The following is a 14,275-nucleotide window of genomic DNA, read 5'->3' on the forward strand; positions in this document are numbered from 1 at the left end:
AAATGTGATTAATGATGTATTTAACTACATAAAATGGTTAGAAAAATATGTAAATATATATGAATACATGGAAAGAAATGTTTAGCAGGCAATTATTTTTAAATAAGAAAGAAAAAAAATATATATTAAAATTTCAAATTTAAGTAAGAAATTTGTAAGTAAATTTTTGTTGTAGAGATTAAACATGTAGCAGAAGCAAAAAGGAAAAATATAAACAATATTTAACATAAATAATTAAGTTTTATACGAAGAGAATATTGTAAATGTATTTAAAAACTAAATATTCGTGTAGAATTTTCTACTAATTCTTTCTAGTAAACTTTTCATCCGAGCAACTATACAGTCAAGTCATTAAATTATCATTAGTATCATTTGCAGTGGTAAAACAACTTTGACTTCTTTACGATGTATCAAGTAGGAAGACTTTTAAAAGTAATTTCAAAAGAAAGAAACAGAGAGAGAGTGTGTTCGAGGTACACCTCGGGTCTCTTTGAGGTTGAACTTTCTATCGTTTGAAATAAACGTTGCACAAGATGACGCGCTTATTTATCGTGTATTTTTATTTTCTTTTGGTAAAGACTGTATAGGCGCGTAAAAAGCAACTATGGCATCAATCTGAGGAGATTTTGCTCGCTTTCGGAAATTGAAACCATATATCTTGTACTCGTGACATCTGGTGTGTGTGTTTTCTAAATTGCTAGAAAAGTATGGGAGGAAAACCTCAGTTAAACCCGTAAGACTGAACATTTTTACATTCTACACTCCACCAAACAATGCAAAAAAAAACAAAGGAACTTATCATCGTAAATACTTTAATAATTAATTAAATTATATTATACATATATAAAAAATAAAACAAGTAAAAGTATTTTATTTTTAAAAGAAAATAGTATTAAAAATACGTTTTACAATATTTTGTTTTTATATATTCGACGTGATAAACAAGTACGAAGCCAATTTACAAAACGGTTTAAAAACTTTTATATACATTTGTTTTAAAAAAATATTTTAAAAATATAACAGAGTTTAAAAGGATAATTAGTAATTAGTAATAAAAGTTAAAATATAAGTTGTAATATGAGAATAAAAGTAAAGTGCAAACTTAACTTTAATTCTTCTACATACTTTGCTTGTTAAAGAATTTCTTAATGAAATGTTGTTGAAATTCCAGCAAAGTTGCAGAATTGTTTGTCCAATGTTGATCAGCAAATAGCAAATGTGTTGAAGGATAGGATACACTCTCATTAGCAAACAAATGTAAGCATTAACATGAGGAAAATTAACCATGATCGCTTCCTATGGTTTTCCGGATGAACGGTTCAACAGTTGGATTATAATGATGGTGGTTAATTCATTCAATTATCCACTTTGATAAATACTTGTTGCAAAATGTTTAATGCTCCTTCTACGGTTTTACATTTTTTATCTTTCAATTTACCTTTATAATATTTATAAAATTATATTTTACGACATGATGATAATGTACACATCCCTTTTTTAATAACTAGATTTATATAGTTACAAGATGATGATGATGATTTATTTGTATGATAAGCTTGAGGTAAGGATGTTGGGAGATAATATAAACGATTTTCATCAGGATAAAGTAATATTTTTGGTGATATTGCTTAGGATTTTATATTAGAATTATTTAATTATCATAATTGACGTGTGTTTCTTAGTGAAAAGATTTATTTAGTGGATAAGTTATCACAGACAGAGAGTTTTATTAATATATAATGAAATTTTTCTTTACGTACAGCATCATAATAATAATAAATTGGTTAACCATGAATATTTTATCATAAAATATAAACGATGGTAGCTTATAAAAATATTTTTTAAAATTCTACTCAATAAAAAACAAATATGATAAAGATTTTCATCCATTTAAATAATTTAATCTTCAAATTAATTATTTACAAAATTTTAAAAAGTTATATATTTTATAAAATTTAAATTTATATCCTACACTTTTATTAATTTTATATAAGATATATTTATACACATATATATATGTGTGTATAAATAATTAACTAAAATATATTTACAACATAAAAATCTTTAAAATATAATAAACTTTATTAAATATATAACAAGAATATTTTAATATTTAAAACTTGTAAAAGTTTTCTAGTAATTTAAATCTAAATATAACTTTAACTGGAACTAAAAGATAAATATTTTCTTTTAAATTGAAAATTTGATAAGGAGAATATTTATCATTCAGTTAAAATATTTATCAAAAATCTCTTGATTACTCATCATTATATATATATATATACACACACATATTCCTAGACGAAAAATATTGATTATCAGTATTAATATTACTTAAGTAAATAAATAACTAAATTTTTCTTAATATAACTAAATAACACGTATAAATATTTTATTTTTTAAGTTATAAAACTCTTTTAAAATATAAAAATGAATTTTATTCATTATTCAAATTATGTTTTCTTTAATGTTTCTATGTAATATAATGATTTTTAATTAATAGACTATATATATTTTTCATAATTATAAGGTAAATAATATAAATTTTTTATGTAATTGATCTTAAATTTTCAAAAATTGTACATGTATAAATGCCCGTTGGCATCCTACTGTTCGTCCGTCCATCTGTCGGTCCTTCTGTAATCTCAAGAATGGAGTTAAATGCAAGCTGAAAATCATGTTATTTCAATTCAAAAATTTTCCCCTGTAAAGTGTTAGATAGATGACCGGCATGACTCAGTTGTTAAAGGAAAAGTATGATGTACAGGGGCAAGCCAATATTAATTTGAGGTGGAGAGCATATATTTTAAATTAATAAAATAAAAATATAATCAAAAATTGCAGCCCGGCATTATGACGATGTCATAATAAATAATTGCTCGTTGTTTTTATTAAGTTTCTATGCCAAATTTTACTTTCAAAATGGTTAATTTTATAAGTTATAAATCGCTAGGTATTATTATATCCTTCGAATATAGCTATATTATGCTATGTATAAATGATACCGTGTTATAATACTATGCATAATAGTATACAATTATACCTTAACAGTGTAATGAATATATCCTTATATTATCATTAAGAATGATACCTTAAAATATATAATAATTATACAAAGTTGTAATATTCCTGTATTTTGATACATAATGCTTTTAAAAATATTAATGACCTTAATTAAATATGTAAGAAACTCAAATATTATTAAACATAAATTAAAAATTATGAATTCATAAGTAAAATATATGAATAAAGCTTTTATAAATAATATATAATTGTAAATATATATGCGAAAACGTGATGTTATTCTAATTAAATACATTGTAAGAAGGGTCTGCTTGATGTTTTGAGGGGCCTCAGAAAATAAGTTTTTAGTGGGCCTCTAAATATTTTTAAAAAACGAATCTTTTTCAATTAAATTTTCTTATAAATTTGAAAGTAAAGCCCTTCTGAGCACGGGGCCTGTATTTGAGGCCCGAAAACCGACGTCTGAGCCGGCCCTAATTGTGAGAATACTTCTCTTCAAATAAATAAAATGTTTTTTGTGTTAAACATAAATTTAAATATTCATTATATAGATGAATAGGGTTTATTTACACTTTCATAAAGCAGAATAGGATACAGTACGTTATAAAATCGTAAAAACTACAGTTGTACGCCAGATATCAACAGGTAAACTAGTTGATAGTAAACACATTATCGTTACTTTTATCGATTGTTATCAAAGTAGCAGGATCATAATTAAAATCCATTGAAAATCCTGTACTAAGTTAAAGGAATCAATAACGTTATTGGTAAAAATATGAAAAATGATCGGTGGTTCCTTTTTACTTCGTGCCACGCCATTCGAAGAGAACATAAGAAGATGGAATCACCTTCGGGGTAAATAAGTAAATTATCCAATCACAGTCAACTTCCGGCAGTGGACATTTATCTTTCAGTAACTGAGATATGACTGGAGTCCCAAGCGAGAGCAGATTGGTAGCTGAGCTTAGATTTATGATTTCCCAAGTTGTTACAACAGGAACGAGCACATCCGCTCAAGGATATGTTGGAAGCGATGAATGGCTTGACATAAATTGATGGTTGCTGCTTCCACTACTGCTTTAGCTTGGCGTTGACTAACTGAATACACACTGCATGTTTATGGTTGCAGATGGCAAGTGGTGTAAGGGTTAGCAGATAAACTGGCCTTTCTGTACTTCATTCCAGCAAAGGTAAAGCGCTTTTACTTACCTTTAATTGATTAATGGCTCATAGATGCTTTCCTCACTTGTTTGTGATAATGCCGGAGGAAAAGTCATAGACGAATATAATCTTCATAACTCCTTTTATAGATTGATAAAAACTGTGTAGAGCTCTCTCTTATTCTTCTCTTCCTTCTCTCGTATCCTGATATCGATTATTGTACAGCAGTAAAAAAAATTAATTAAATGTTACTAATTTTAGAATATATACTCCTATTTATAAATCATTAAAATAATATAAATTTTTATTAAATTATAAACAATTCTGTATCATACGAGAGTCTCGACAGACACATCAAATTAAACTTTATCGACCCATGATATATATTTATTTAACAGAAAAAGAACTGTGTTAAAATATCTATTACTTAAGTAATATACGTTTCATTCGGATTTCTTTGAGAAATAATTGTGAGGAAAGCAAACAGTTGGGTGAAAAAAGGGTCAGTTGTCTGTCAACGTTCCAAAAGTAAATGTTGTTTCTATCGATTAGACAAAATCGTAACTCTTTGGATTGGAGAAACTTAATGGAACAAGAGAGGTAGATAACTGTTCTCCGACAGAAATATTGTTTCCTATTAACTGACAGCTTATCTAAATGTGTTGTCTTTAAATATAATGTTCCGATGGAAATTAACTTTACCAGAAAAAAGATCTATGTTAAGCAAAAGAGTGCCTTTCTTTATTACTAAAGAATATAATTGCTAAAGGAAGTATTCTTGTATCTTTTCTTTCCTTTTTATTTTTTCGTTTAATGGAATTGTTAAGAGAATAAAATTATAAGAAAAATTCTTCTAGTTAATATTAATTGCCGTATCCACAATGTCGTTATTGTTGTTTGAAAGGAATGTTATAGGTTATTACTGTAAATTGCCACTTGTCATGTCATACATTTGATTCCCTATTTGTTGGATATTGTTGGATAAGTTAACGTTATTTAAGTTCGAGCTATTTAACAATTTATCGAATAATTTTGTAATTATATTGTTTCGTTATTCTTTCGTCATTACAGTGAATATATTTTTTTTTAAACAAATTACTTATTTTATGAATTTACACTTTCTAAACTGATGAATTTCTTAATTTTTTAAGGCGAAGTCTTATTTAACTGATGATACTCAAACTTATATATATTTTATCTTCAGTCAACTTCGAGTAAATTAATATTTAATATTAAAATACTCAAAATTAAACTGTAAATCTTTCTAATATCTTGAGGAAAAGTATGATGTACAGGGGCAAGCCAATATTAATTTGAGGTGGAGAGCATATATTTTAAATTAATAAAATAAAAATATAATCAAAAATTGCAGCCCGGCATTATGACGATGTCATAATAAATAATTGCTCGTTGTTTTTATTAAGTTTCTATGCCAAATTTTACTTTCAAAATGGTTAATTTTATAAGTTATAAATCGCTAGGTATTATTATATCCTTCGAATATAGCTATATTATGCTATGTATAAATGATACCGTGTTATAATACTATGCATAATAGTATACAATTATACCTTAACAGTGTAATGAATATATCCTTATATTATCATTAAGAATGATACCTTAAAATATATAATAATTATACAAAGTTGTAATATTCCTGTATTTTGATACATAATGCTTTTAAAAATATTAATGACCTTAATTAAATATGTAAGAAACTCAAATATTATTAAACATAAATTAAAAATTATGAATTCATAAGTAAAATATATGAATAAAGCTTTTATAAATAATATATAATTGTAAATATATATGCGAAAACGTGATGTTATTCTAATTAAATACATTGTAAGAAGGGTCTGCTTGATGTTTTGAGGGGCCTCAGAAAATAAGTTTTTAGTGGGCCTCTAAATATTTTTAAAAAACAAATCTTTTTCAATTAAATTTTCTTATAAATTTGAAAGTAAAGCCCTTCTGAGCACGGGGCCTGTATTTGAGGCCCGAAAACCGACGTCTGAGCCGGCCCTAATTGTGAGAATACTTCTCTTCAAATAAATAAAATGTTTTTTGTGTTAAACATAAATTTAAATATTCATTATATAGATGAATAGGGTTTATTTACACTTTCATAAAGCAGAATAGGATACAGTACGTTATAAAATCGTAAAAACTACAGTTGTACACCAGATATCAACAGGTAAACTAGTTGATAGTAAACACATTATCGTTACTTTTATCGATTGTTATCAAAGTAGCAGGATCATAATTNATAATCTTATAAATCCTGTATATTCAGAAGAAATATATTAAAATCCTATAGGAATCCCATTCAATAATGTTATAAAAAGGATAAATTCTATATATTTTATACTATTTAAAAATATTGATTTAGTATATGTACAATACTTTAATGATGTTATAAAATATAATTTTATAAAGATGATAATGAAAAATTTTAACACAATGTTTTTTTTTATTATTACTGTATTTTATATCTTTGATAAAATTGAAATTTTATTTAAAATTTCAGAAAATTTTAAATAAATAAATTTAAACGTTCTTCAATTTATTTCTATCTTAATAATACATTTTGAGATGCAAATTTCATCTGGATACATTACTTTATAATATCAATTCTCTATATTTTCTATAACGATCTATCCTATATTCTCTATCTGTTATTTGTTTTTATCTTTTCTTTCCTTTTCTATTATACCCTTCAGGCTTAGATTCCACTTCTCATTTCTTGATGTGACGAGAATTAATATCAAGATTCCTTTTTATCGATCAATTCTCGATTTTTCTTTTTTATTTTATTATTATTTTTTTTTCATTTTTCCTATTTTTTTGCTATTTGTTTTTTAATTTTATAATTTATGTAATTTATTTATTTAACTTATTTATTGCTTATAATATATTAAAATATTTAAAATTTTTATTTAAAAAAATAATAAATTCTGAATTCTTAAAGCTGTTAAACTAAACATTATCGAATTTGTGTCAAGTTCAGAAAGTTTAAGTAAATAGACTGTAAAAATGATGCAATTTCTCAATAATCTACGTGGGTTTTAAGAAGAAAAAATAATAATAATAAATGTGGTATAAATTTTAGTTTTAAAACAGTATTTTCTACGTCATTAAATTTAATAAGATAAAACATTTTTACTGTATATATATATATTTAGTTTTTATAATTTAAAAGGAAATATTTCGTTTATAAAGATAATTTTTAATTATTACATTTTAGTTTTATAGTATTTAATTAAATACATTATTATTATTATTATTAATATATATTATTTTCTATATTTTAATGATTTCACAGAAGTTTCTCCTCCTAAAGCAGGGCAAATATAATTTGTATCTTGATCAATAAATAGTAATAATAATATATAGGCCTACTACTAGAATTTATCGTTCTTTCATGTTGAAGACCTTATAAATTTTATTAAAAAATTAGATTTGAAAGCTGATTTTTACCTTTATTTTAAATCTAAAGTGCTTCAATATCAATTTATTACGCTTTAACATCAATCCTTTTCAACTATAATTTTATCCTTTAACATATTTTTCAGTTTCAACTTCTTCTTTCAATCTCCAACATCATTTTTTCTCCCTGTTTTTCCTTTTTTTTATTGCTTTCCTTTTTTAATTTACTATCTTCAATATCTTGTTCTCTAACCACTCCAATTTCCTTCTTCAATAAGTCAATATTAATGAAGATGATAAGAATGAGATTGAAAAAATCTCCATCTTCATCATGTATATTATCCTTTTTCTTTCTATAGAAAAAAATTGTATTGATAATTAATAAAACAAGAAAATAATTTAAAAATATTTATAAATTATTAACAGACCTGTAATAATAATAATAATAATAATAACAATAATAAATAAACAACATAAATTTACTTCTATGAATGTTTTTATGAAGATGTATATATGGTTATCATTTTATTCCATTGTTTTTTACGGTAAATAAATACTATGGTTTCGAGGTAATGTTTAACCAGTAATGATATTTTTGGAGAAATGACCTGCTACGATGATACCAGTTTTAGAGAAATTACAGGCATATGATATTACTTGTTGTCCTCTTAACGATATTTTCTCGTTAGTTGATCCTTATATCTTCGTTTTGCTTTCTGTTACATGTCTATAACTCCAAACGAAAAAGAAATAATAATAAACAAATATCACACTTTGCAATCAATTTTTATGTAAGAAATACTAAAATATTTAGACAATATATTAATATAAATTATTATAACATATTATACCGNGTTCTAAAAATGTTTGTATTAATAAAATATAGCTATTGTAATTTTTTATCCTCTACCAAACTCAATTACACACTGAATGAATCTATTAATAAATAAATGGACATTTAAAACTAATTTATGTAGCAAATATTTAAATTGGTATTTATTTCACATCCAATATTCTTAATTTTCTTTTTTAAATAGATAATAATGATAATATTTCATTGCAATAAAGGCAAACCAGAAGTAGAGACATACATACTTTAATTGTATATTATTTTTCTTCAATGAATAAATAAATAATAAATCAAAATATATAAAATTAATGAAGTTATATAAATAAATAAACAAATTAATATTTTTTGAAATTATTAACATAAAATATTCATAAATATTTAATTGTATATCAATTCTAATTATATATTTAGTTGGAAGTGAGATGAATTTATTATTAACTCTTTCCTTTAAGGAATTGTTACTAATAACAATAAATGAAATTCTAATGTTTAATTTGTATTTTTAGTTGAAAAACATGTATCAGAATTAATAATAAATAAATTTAAAAGAGGAAGCAATTCTTATCCAAAGCATTAAGATTAAGATTTTGATTAAACTATGGCTTCCAATTCTTTTCTAATGATGTGACATTTTAAAAGCAAGTTATTGACTTTAAAGAATATTAGATTTTATCTACTTTTTTTTCCTTTTTATATCGTCTAGTAAGCAAATTCTTAATCCTTTAGAGAATATTCACTGTTTTCCTTTTTTTTAAATGAAGGAACAGCATTCATCATGCATATCATTGGAAGACAATGGATCAAGTTAAAGATCGTATGGCTAAGAAATAACACCTGAGGCTACACGACACAATAACTTAGAAATTAAAGTCTGAATTTTAGAGAGATTTGCATAACAAATCTCACTTTCGAACAAGTTAGGAAAACATTGAAGAAGATAGGAAAAAAATTATATATATATACATATACATAATCAAAGGAGGAAAAGAATTTTTATTAAAACGAATATTCTGGAGTTCAAGCAAAGCGATTTAAATAATTTAATATTAAATTATTTAATTTTTTTTTACAATTACAGAGTAAAACATATATAATTTGATTGTTAAAAATTCAAAAATAATAATAACAATAATAATTTCGAAATTCACTTTAAAACATGATACACAAATTGAAAAGGAGGAAAAAAGAGTTTTTTAAGTGAATAAAATCGAAAGAATAATATATCTAAAATAATTTAAGCAATGACTATAAATTACTTATAAATTATTTTAAAATTTTAGTAAAAATATATAACAATTTAACTAGCTTCATAAATAATTTATCAACGTTGGTAAGAAGGGACGAGTAAACGTGAATGAAATATGTTTATCATCAAGAATTAATAAGAAGAGAGAAAACATGTTCATCGACAAAGGAAAGAAATAAAGGGTAATTAACATGAAAGAATAATTAACAACAAGAAAGAATGAAGCAAAAGCAATTTCAACTGTAATTAATATGGAAGCAAGAGAACGTGATGAACAATAAAGGTGAGTTAAGGAGTTTTTACCAAGAGAAGCCGAGAGAATGAGGTATATATTATAACAAAGTATATAAATAAAGATGAACGGGTTTTTAAAAAAAATGGTGATAAAGTTGATTACAGATGATAGTTTACATTCAAAAGTAAACAAGACAGGTCATTAGAAGTGTAATTTTTGAGTCTTTAATGTGTATAATTCCTACTTTATCGAAATTATTCATTAATTACTCATGTCAATAACTATATAAAAGTTTTTAAAAATCGTTATCAGTAATGTTCCTATTAAAGAAAAAAAAAAGCATAAATATGTTAGTATATAGCGCATTGATAAGCCAATACTTTATCTGGTATCATCAATTATCCTATTTGAAACCACGGATCGATGCAAACTAATTATCTTTATACATTATACCTTAGTTATAATATAAAAGATCATTTCCCATCAGAGTAATTTCTTACCTCCTAAATTAAAAATCCAGCAAGAGCAAAAGGAGGAAGGAAATTGGTAAAAATATTATCATCTACATATCTCAAAGTAAGAGTTCAGCCATCCAACGAGTAAAGATTAACGCAAATAGGCTATTCTCGATACTTCATGAGAAACGACAAATGGAGTTAATGATAAAACAGCTGCACCTGCAGTTAGGAAGCTATTAAATATGACACAGACTCCGAGGAAAATTTATATTTAGCAAATTTAATACAAACGGCCAAATCTTAGCAATCTGTCAGATCATTTACAGTATGTAAATAATTATTCCTAGAAGAATCTAGAGTGCTATTACGAATCCAATTAAATAGTTGTTATGCAAAATTCTAACTCTCAAACTATTATGACTTAGTTAAGAGAAAGATGTTTGCAGTGTTATTTTCCATTTTAACCGGGAGAAAATGGTGTTAATGCTGATATATTGCTGATTTTACTTCGTTCCTAAATGCGTACTTGTACAAAGTTTTATCCGAGGGAAAGTCGTTTTAACCATAAAGGAGATGGGGTTATATCTAATTATACATTGAGTAATTAACTTAGTGTTAAACTAGTTCCAACAATCAAGTGATTACTCAATTTTCTTCCTGTCTGTTGAAATGGTTCGATAAATAGACTGGTCTAATGACATGTTTGTGAAATCGTCAAACAATGCTGCTGCAGTTTGTGTGCAGATAGAAACTTTATTCCCTTTCAGTTAAAACTAATCTTTGGATTGGTTTACTTTCTCAATTCACTAAAATTTATTCATCGATATTTAAAACATTTTTTTCTTCACTAATTTTTTATTAAAAATTATNGAGTGAAAAATGATCAATGAAAAATCTATTGGATTTTTATCGATCCTAAGATTAAAAGATGTCTTATTTTAATTGTCAAATTATCTAATTTTATGTTTCAGCTTAAAATTTAGCATTTTTTTTCAACGTTTTCACTCTGTCAGATCTCACTAACGAAGTTACAGAGTGTCCTAGACAGATGAACGAATTGATCTTTCAACATAATGGACATCAGAGAAACTAAAATCAATTTAAACGATTACAGTACATTATATAATAATAAAATTATTGGTAAACATTTTTAAAAATCAGCAAATTTTTTTTAAAAAAAATCGATTATTCTTTCATTTTTATTATTTACATTATTCATTTAATTTTTTTTCTTTAAGACTTTTAAGAGATATTTTTAAATTTAAATTATTAATCAGTTTATTTATCTAAGGTTTAAATTTTAAAGATATTTTTCTAGAATTTTATTTAACAGTTCAAGTTTAATAGAAAAACACCAGTAAATAAGGAATTAATGTTTATTATTCTTGCTTCATACTATTATATAGTAAATTCAATCCAGTTTCATTATATATATATGGGTATGTGTTTTTTTTTATGTGTGCTTAACTCTACACAACATTCTGTATTCAAAATCTTATTGTTATATGTGTTAAATCATAAATAAATACACTAACTTAAACTTATATGGAAAACAAACTTAAAAGGAAAAGTAATTCAAAGTAAGATTAGCAATTTAAAATATATTTTCTGCATGTTTTTATTTAATATTTTTAACTAAAAATAAGTTTTTTAAAGTTAACACGTAACCTTAAACATCCATATTTTTTTAAAATTTTCGGCCAATAATAAACCTTAAAACAGTTATATTCTAACCAATCCTTACTAAGTTTATATTCAGTTAACGTCTAACGTAGAATCTTTGTTTACATAATTTAATTTAAAAAAAAAATATTTTCTAAAATAATATATTTATAGAATTTATCAATTGAAATTAAATGTAACTAAATTTTTTTAAAAATAAGGTTATTTTTATGTTTAAAATTAAGAAAAAATTTGTTAAAAGTTTAAATTACGAAGACCTTTTAATGCATTTAATTATAATTCTGTTCACTAATAAGCCAATTTATTGCTGAATAGAATATTCAATCTAAATGTAAAACTTCATTTAATTGCAATAATTTAAAATTATCGATTTAAATTATAATAACAGTTGTGTTATTCATATATTTATTTTTGTTCCAAGCTTTACGAGTTAGAGAAAGAGGAGAGAGAGAGAGAGAGAGGGAGAGAGGAGGAAGAGAGAGAGAGAGAGAGTGAGAAGTTCCGGATATCCTGTAATTTATAATACATTTATTTATATGTGAAGAGAGAGTTATTAACCATTTACACATTAAAATGATTTGTACTAAACATTGTAATTAGTAAAAATTTTCCAACAAATATTTTCTTTAATTGCCTATTAATTAAAACAAATAACAGTATTGAGATTTTGTTTAAAATAATGAATTATTTCAAATAACAGATAAACAAACAAATAATTATTTCACTAATTGCGTTCGAATATAAAGTAGTTAATCTTGCTTAAAATTAAATCTATGAAAATGAATTTTTAAGAAGTTTTAAAGTTATCCTTAAGAGACATACAACAACAAGGAGTTAATTGAATTAATTTAATTGTTCATAATGATTGAAACATTCAATTTTTCCCATGAAACAAATTAATTTCAAAATTTCATTACATCAAAAATATTTTGTCGAACAAAATAGAAGATGTCAAAGTTGAATATTATTAACAACAGTTAAAATATATTAATTATTCTTAGTTTAGTTAATCACTTATTTGTCTCTTAAGACAAACATGAGAATATAATTAGTAAAATGAATAATCTACCATTTATAATGACACAAATAATTATATTAATGGCTACACTACAATAAATTAATATATTTTTTTTATATTTCTTTTACGCTCTTGGTCACCTGCTCCTCCTCCTCCTCCTCTTTCTCCTCCTCCTCCTCTTTTCCCTTCTCAATTCTTGTACACCTTTCATTTCTTCTACTTTCCTTTTCAGTTCAGGTACATCATTCAACATTCTTCCTCCTCAATTCTTGTACATATTTCATTTTCTTTTTCTCTTCACGTACACCTTCCCTCCTTTTTTCATACTTTTCTTTTCAATTCTTGTGTATTTTTGCCTCTTGTACAAAATCTATTTCGTTCCTATTCTAAAAATCATCCATATTTTAAATCTCTTATCGAAAATTATAAGAAAAAAATTATAAAGAAAAATTAGAAATGAATAAGGAATATTTTTTATTTATTTTACTTAATTAATATATACTTTTTAATATATATATTAAATTCTCTAGAATTCAGTTCCAATTTACTATTCGTTCTCAATTTTTTAAAATTTTTTCCTGTTTATTTTCGCTTCTAACATTAAAAACTTAAGAAGATTGTAATTTAAATTTTCTATTTTTATTTTTAAAAACATTTTAATGATATTTTTAAACTTTAAAATAAAAAAAAAAATACTGAATTAAAATTTGGAAAATAATCTGTAGATAATTATAATTTAGAGAGAATTATATTTTCACGAATTTAATTGGCATCGAAATCAAATATTGATCATTGAATAGAAGGAAGAAAAAAATATTGATCATCGAGTGAAAAATGATCAATGAAAAATCGATTGGATTTTTATCGATCCTAAGATTAAAAGATGTCTTATTTTAATTGTCAAATTATCTAATTTTATGTTTCAGCTTAAAATTTAGCATTTTTTTCAACGTTTTCACTCTGTCAGATCTCAGTAACGAAGTTACAGAGTGTCCTAGACAGATGAACGAATTGATCTTTCAACATAATGGACATCAGAGAAACTAAAATCAATTTAAACGATTACAGTACATTATATAATAATAAAATTATTGGTAAACATTTTTAAAAATCAGCAAATTTTTTTTTAAAAAAAAATCGATTATTCTCCCCTAGTGAAGTTAACTGTAGA

This window comes from Centruroides sculpturatus, unplaced genomic scaffold, assembly GCF_000671375.1.
Source record: "Centruroides sculpturatus isolate CEXI.00-Female unplaced genomic scaffold, Cexi_2.0 scaffold102, whole genome shotgun sequence".
In the NCBI taxonomy this organism is placed as follows: domain Eukaryota; kingdom Metazoa; phylum Arthropoda; class Arachnida; order Scorpiones; family Buthidae; genus Centruroides; species Centruroides sculpturatus.